Here is a 6442-nt window from a genome sequence, read left to right as displayed (position 1 = left end):
GGGGGCCGTGTGATACAGTGAGCGGCTATAGCCGCCGGCTGTATCAGGGAAGCGTGCCCGCAGGTGCTTCTCACCATGTGAGGGAGCTCGCATGAACGTGAGAAGTACCTGTGGGAGGAAGCAGAGACAGCCGCCGAGGGACCCCAGAAGAGCAGGTCCGGGGCCACTCTGTGCAAAACAAGCTGCACAGTGGAGGTAAGTATAACATGTTTATTATTTAAAAAATTACTTTACAATCCCTTTAAGTGTTTAACCATTAATTTTTTTTTTGTCCAATTCTCCTTTAATTCGGGGTGTGTCCTCTGCGTGCATACTTTTGCTGTCCCTCATTCCCATCTCAGAAAGTTGGGAGGTGTGAACCCGCACCCCACAGGGACTGAATCGCAGGTGGGATGTGGATATTTTAATTAAATCTGATGCTTTCTGTATTGTAATGTAACTGTACTGTCTGTTCTCATGTTGTAAAGCACTGCACAAAGTGTTGGCGCTATACAAGTCCTGTATAATAATAAAATATGATCTTTATTTAGTATACAGGCAGTGTCTGTGCTCTTTATGAAGCACCCACCAATGTAATTAGGTTCTGTTTTGAAACAATATAAACTATACATGCTATTGTGGATCATTTTTTATATGCCTGGATTTTCATATATCTACATTTTCTCTGATGTGTTTTATTACATTGAATCCTGTCGGGTTTATAAACCACGCATTCTACTGGGGATCGCTTTTCATATACATACAATGTTTTTTTTTATGTGTTTTTTTTAAATGATTCTTATTAATTTAATGTCCAGGCAGTATCATCTTTATGAAGCCCTCCCTGATATTATGATATTCGGTTTTGAGATAATATAAACTACGATTGTGGATCGCTTTTTATATGCCTGGATTTTCATATGCTTACAAATGTATCTATTTGTTTTCTGTGATGCGTTTCTTAAATGATTCTTATTAATTTAGTGCCTAGGCAATATAATCCCTATGAAGCACCCACTAATGTTAAGATGTTCTATTTTGGAATAATATAAACTATGCATGCTATTGTGGGTCACTTTTTATATGCCCGGTTATTCATATGCCTATACCTTCTGTGATGTGTTCCATTGCACGTCAGGTTTTCCCTTTTGCATTTTTATTTCATGTTGGTTTCATAGTTAGGTTGAATAAAGACACCAGTCCAACCTGAGTGAGTGTCTACAATTGTCCCTATCCCTGTACATTGCACACTCACATTGGTCCCTACCCTCAATCCAAGGTCCCCATTCATATGCGAGGGCCAATTTTGGACAGAAGCCAATTAACCTACCTGCATGTCTTTGGATTGGGGGAGGAAACCGGAGTACCTGGAGGAAACCCACACAGGCACAGGGAGAACATGCAAACTCCAGGCAGGTAGTGTTGTGGTTGGGATATGAACCAGCGACCCTTCTTACTGCTAGGTGAGAGTGCTAACCACTACACCACTGTGCTGGTTAATCATGTGATCTTTTTATATACTATTTAAGTGTTATTTATTCAGTTTTTTTATCATCCATGACTAAGGACTACCGTCCGAAATGTGTAGGCTGGTTTTACAGCATTGTACATGTTTAAGAAATACTATTGTGCCGTCTATCCTTTTCCTTACTCAGATAACAGAAAAATATTACTTTTGGTAAATATACCATTGTCAGAATTTTATGAAATGTCAGCAATGATTTCCTTGCTGAGATGCCCAATATAATCAGATAGTGGGGGATTGAGGCAGGCCTCACAGATCATATTGACACTAATCTGTCATTGAAAATTCACTTTTAAACATGGCCAAGTATTTCGGTTTTAATTTTTCAAGGCAAATTTTGGGGTCATTTTCTTCAATGAACCTGTCATGTAAGTCCTGAAATGCTCTGGATGCTTTTCCAAAGATAAAAAGTTTTATATCTAGCTCAAACTTGGAAGAAAAATGAAGTTTTGTACTGGATTTATCTTTGAGTTTATCATTGATCATGTGTAGCAACTCCTGAAAGTAAGTATCATCATAATCCCCTGTGCTGCCTGCCTTCTCTCTGATGTATGTATCACACATCTCTATTAAATTAATTGCAAGACCTTCTATCTTGTCCAGGTGGGCCTGACTTGTATAGAGTGCATTGCGAATTTTGGAAAAAACTGTGAACTCGACATGGCTTTTGTCAGTAACAAACGCTTTGATCCCATAGCCATCCAAGCTCTTAACATTGGTTAGTTTTTCATTAATACCGGCTCCCCTTACACCCATTTCATTCTTAAGCTGCTGCAGAATTGTTTGTCCGATGTTACGTCTTGTCAGTTCCTCTATTTGTAAATCAGAGAGTGTTTTCTTCCACATCTCTTCAAATTCTTTCTCTGCTTCTATGTCACCAAGTTCACAATTTCTCTCTCTGCAGCTATTCAGGAGATTTGTCATTTCTTCCTCGATCAGTTTCTGAGATGTCTTCTGAATATCCAGGATCTTGAATTTGTCTTTCTGGATTAGAAACTGCCTCATTGAGTTTATTAAGAGTATTCCTTTCCAGTTTTTTTTTAGGAACGTCACACTTATGAAGAAATCTTCCTTGTATCGCTCAATGAGATGAACGTTCTCACATCTGCTGTCAAAATATTTTTCTAGTAGCTTCAGCATTTTATGTTCCTCTTCTACTAGTAAGCTCTGAAGATCTCCTTTAAACTCCATGTACATCTCAGTATTGAGACTGGATGCGGATTGATTTTTAAAGTTTCTTTGGTGATCATCCAGCTATGGATCTTTTTGGAGAATTCCCATTCCCACAGGGAGTATTGCATAGACAGTTTGGTATAAGCTTCGGCCACCAGACTGTTTCTGAAATTAAAGATGAATTTCTCATGTTTCACTGCACTCCACAAACTATCCACCCATGTGATGAAGGCAGGGATTTTAAATTGCGTTTTATTAGAGTTTTGTGATTTTAAAAATCCCAGAAAATATTTCTTCAAATTTAATTCATAAACATTTTCACTGTAGCCAAAGTTTACCGGCGCCATTGGTGGAACCCCTTGCCACAGTCCAGGAATGTACCAGTTGTGCTTCTCTGGATCATAATCCATCACATCTCTGAAACAGGTGATTCCACCTTTCTTTTCCATATTTGCAGCTACTCTTGTCATTTCATCAAGTTGTTCCAGAAATTTCTTCCTGTCTCTCATGTTCTTTTCATAAGCGGACACATCACTGACATTCTGATGTACAAACTGGCAGCTGGGTTTCTTCCCAATTTCTTTCATCCGAAGAAAAGCATGGACCACAATCTGTAAAATATCCTTCATTTCTGACGTGTTCTCCATGGCCATATTAATGATGGTGATATCACTCAACCCAACCACTAGTGTGGCCAGTTCATTGTCATGTTCATAACTGTCCTCCAAAGAGGCCAACTCTGGAGCCTTCAGCCCCTCAGTGTCAATCACCAGGATGAAGTGACAGCCCAGCTCCACCTGGAAGTTCTCTTTTACTTTCAGAAGAGTCATGAAGGCTCCTCGTGTACATCTTCCACTGGCCACCGGGAACTGCAGACCAAACATGGTGTTCAGAAGTGTGGACTTCCCTGTACTCTGCACTCCCAGCACCGTTATTACTCTGATTTTACATTGTCCTCCTGTCTTATTGTCTACCTCACTCAGGACATCAGTTATCCACTGTAAAGGAATATTAGAGGCGTCCCCATCAATCAACTCCAAAGGGAATCCATCTAGTAGGAGATCAGCAGCAATTCCTGGAAATCTGGTGAATTGTCTTGTGTATTTATTATTCTGTTTGTTAACAACTGTAGAATACTCGGCCTCATAAAACTGTCCCAGCTCACGTACAAAATGTTCTATTCCTAAAGAACTGTCTGAGATCTTCTGATCCAGCTTCTTAAGTTCTGAAGTATCTGGTTTACTGTTACATTTTTCCTTGTATTCAAACTGCAACAAGGAAATATTATTTCTTGCAACTGAATCCAATTCAAATTTCATCCATTTCAAGAAATAATGTTTTTCAGCCTTGGAGAGGTCAGTTATTGCTTCAGTAAAATATAATATGCCTACAGGAATATGATGCTTGTATTGTTCTTCATGGAGTGAATTAAGCTTTTGCGTGAGCTCAGATTGATATTCTTGTGCATCTTGTTTCTTTTGATTTGTCATTCTGCAAAGTTCTTTCTCTACTTTAGACAATTCTTTCCACAGATCTCCCTGTAATTTCAGGGTTTCCTTTTTATATCCTTCCACATCTTTTATTACAGAAGTAATCTGGTTTGCTTTCTCTTTTGCTTTCTGACATTCATCAGAATTCTCATCAACAAAGATATGAAGTCCTTCTATTTTATTTTTAGTACTACACAGATTTTGCCTTTCTTTCTGACAGTTTTTTAAAACATTCTCAATGAAAATTTGAATTTTTTTCACTAATGCTGCATCATTTTCTGTTCTGGTTTTGGGAATAATATTTGTTGCACTCATCTTTAAAATTGTCATTAGATTTTTTATATGTTTTGAGGTCTCTGAGTTTATTTTTTTACCCTTTTCTGGAGTAAGAATGAAATAAAACTGAGTGTCAGCGTTACTGAAAGATGATAACCGTCTGAATTGTTTCTCAGAAATACTCTCAATCAATATAAATACAGCTGATGAGAGTCGAGTTAAAAATATAAACTGGTCCCAGTTGGACTCCAGGTCTCCTCGGAGGTTGGTCACTGCGATGGGCTCTGGGAAAACATCAGAATTACCACAGGGAAAATACCAGGACATTTCCACCAGTCCATCAGATATTTTCCTCTCAATGTCTCCCCCCTCCATATCATCATGTATGAAGAAGTTGTGGTGTTGTTGGTTTGGATTAAGAACTTGATTCAGGATTTTGGATTTGGATAATTTGGTGTCACCCAATCTGATGAAGGAGAAAATTGGCATAGAAATATTCACCACATTTTCTTCTCTGAACCCTTTACTGCCAGATAGTGACTGAAGGCTCCACTTCTTGACTATGCCTCTCATTGCCCAAAGCATGAGGGTGCAGTGTGACCCGTCACCAGCAGGGAGCAGCAGAGGGACAGCAAATTGGCACATGGACAATTTGGATACAATCTCTTGTTGCAGAAAACTGTCTGAACAATGGAGGAGAACACACAGGACATCCAGGGGGTGAATAGATTCATTTGGACTATTTTCCTCTTCAGTCATTGACTCAAACATGTTTTCAATTGAATTGATTATTTGTGCATCTTTTCCATACTGAGTATTAAGTGCAGCTCTGTTCAAGGCCATCAGCTTTCTCAGAAAATGCCATGGTACATCTTGAATGGTCTGGGGATGGACATCACTCAGAATCTCTGCTCCGATTTCTAGGATGTGACTCAATGTCAGTTTGGAATTAAATAAATGCCCCATATTTAGACTCACAACAAGTTCATGAAAAATCTTAAATTTATCTGTAAAAAGAACATAATTGTTGTTAACATATAACCTAATGTTAAGCATTATCATTATAGATGATTTAAAACAATAAATGTGCATTTAAATGGTTTGCTACTAGTGATGGACGAACTTCCGACGGGACGTTTCGCGAACGCGAAATGCGAACGGACCCAAACGTTCGCGAAACCGAACGTTCGCCGCGGGCCCCATTGACTTCAATGGGAGGCGAACTTTGCAAACCTTCATGTCGAATTTGCGGCCACGTGGTAATTATTAGGGGGTAAAACGTAGTCCCACCATCTGGACAATGACATAATACATGTATGAGGTGAATTTGGGATCGATAACTACAAGCATTTTTATTTTATTTGGGAAATTGTTCTAACAATTCAGGACTATGGAGCTAATGAAGGCAATGGAGGAGAGGGAAGGTCAGGGACCAGGGTAGGCAAAGAAGAGGGTGCAGGAGATGATCACCAGCAGCGTGACATACCGGAATGACACATGCACCGTGATAGAGGCATCTGACAGCAGCACCGTAATACAGAGCACTGACAGCAGCACCGTGACATACAGCGCTGACAGCAGCACCGTGACATACAGCGCTGACAGCAGCACCGTGACATACAGCGCTGACAGCAGCACCGTGACATACAGCGCTGACAGCAGCACCGTGACATACAGCGCTGACAGCAGCACCGTGACATACAGCGCTGACAGCAGCACCGTGACATACAGCGCTGACAGCAGCACCGTGACATACAGCGCTGACAGCAGCACCGTGACATACAGCGCTGACAGCAGCACCGTGACATACAGCGCTGACAGCAGCACCGTGACATACAGCGCTGACAGCAGCACCGTGACATACAGCACTGACAGCAGCACCGTAAGCAGCCCCAGGAGGAAGTCAGCACAGCACAGGGATGGTGTGATCCCCTCATAATAAGAACCCCCAGGAGGAAGTCAGCACAGCACAGGGATAGTGTGATCCCTTCATAATAAG

At 40.5% G+C, this 6442-nt stretch overlaps 1 pseudogene; it reads right to left on the bottom strand.

Annotated features, from left to right (window-relative positions):
• Positions 1 to 1771: 1771 nt before the first annotated feature.
• On the bottom strand, positions 1772 to 5505 carry LOC143925638 (up-regulator of cell proliferation pseudogene; annotated as a pseudogene).
• Positions 5506 to 6442: the final 937 nt, after the last annotated feature.

The sequence above is a fragment of the Lithobates pipiens genome, unplaced genomic scaffold, assembly GCF_037356315.1.
Source record: "Lithobates pipiens isolate NorthernLeopardFrog02 unplaced genomic scaffold, aLitPip1_a1.2 Scaffold_22, whole genome shotgun sequence".
Classification (NCBI taxonomy): Eukaryota; Metazoa; Chordata; class Amphibia; order Anura; family Ranidae; genus Lithobates; species Lithobates pipiens.
The sequence above is the reverse complement of the archived record's forward strand: the minus strand, read 5'-3'. Positions and strand labels throughout refer to the sequence as shown.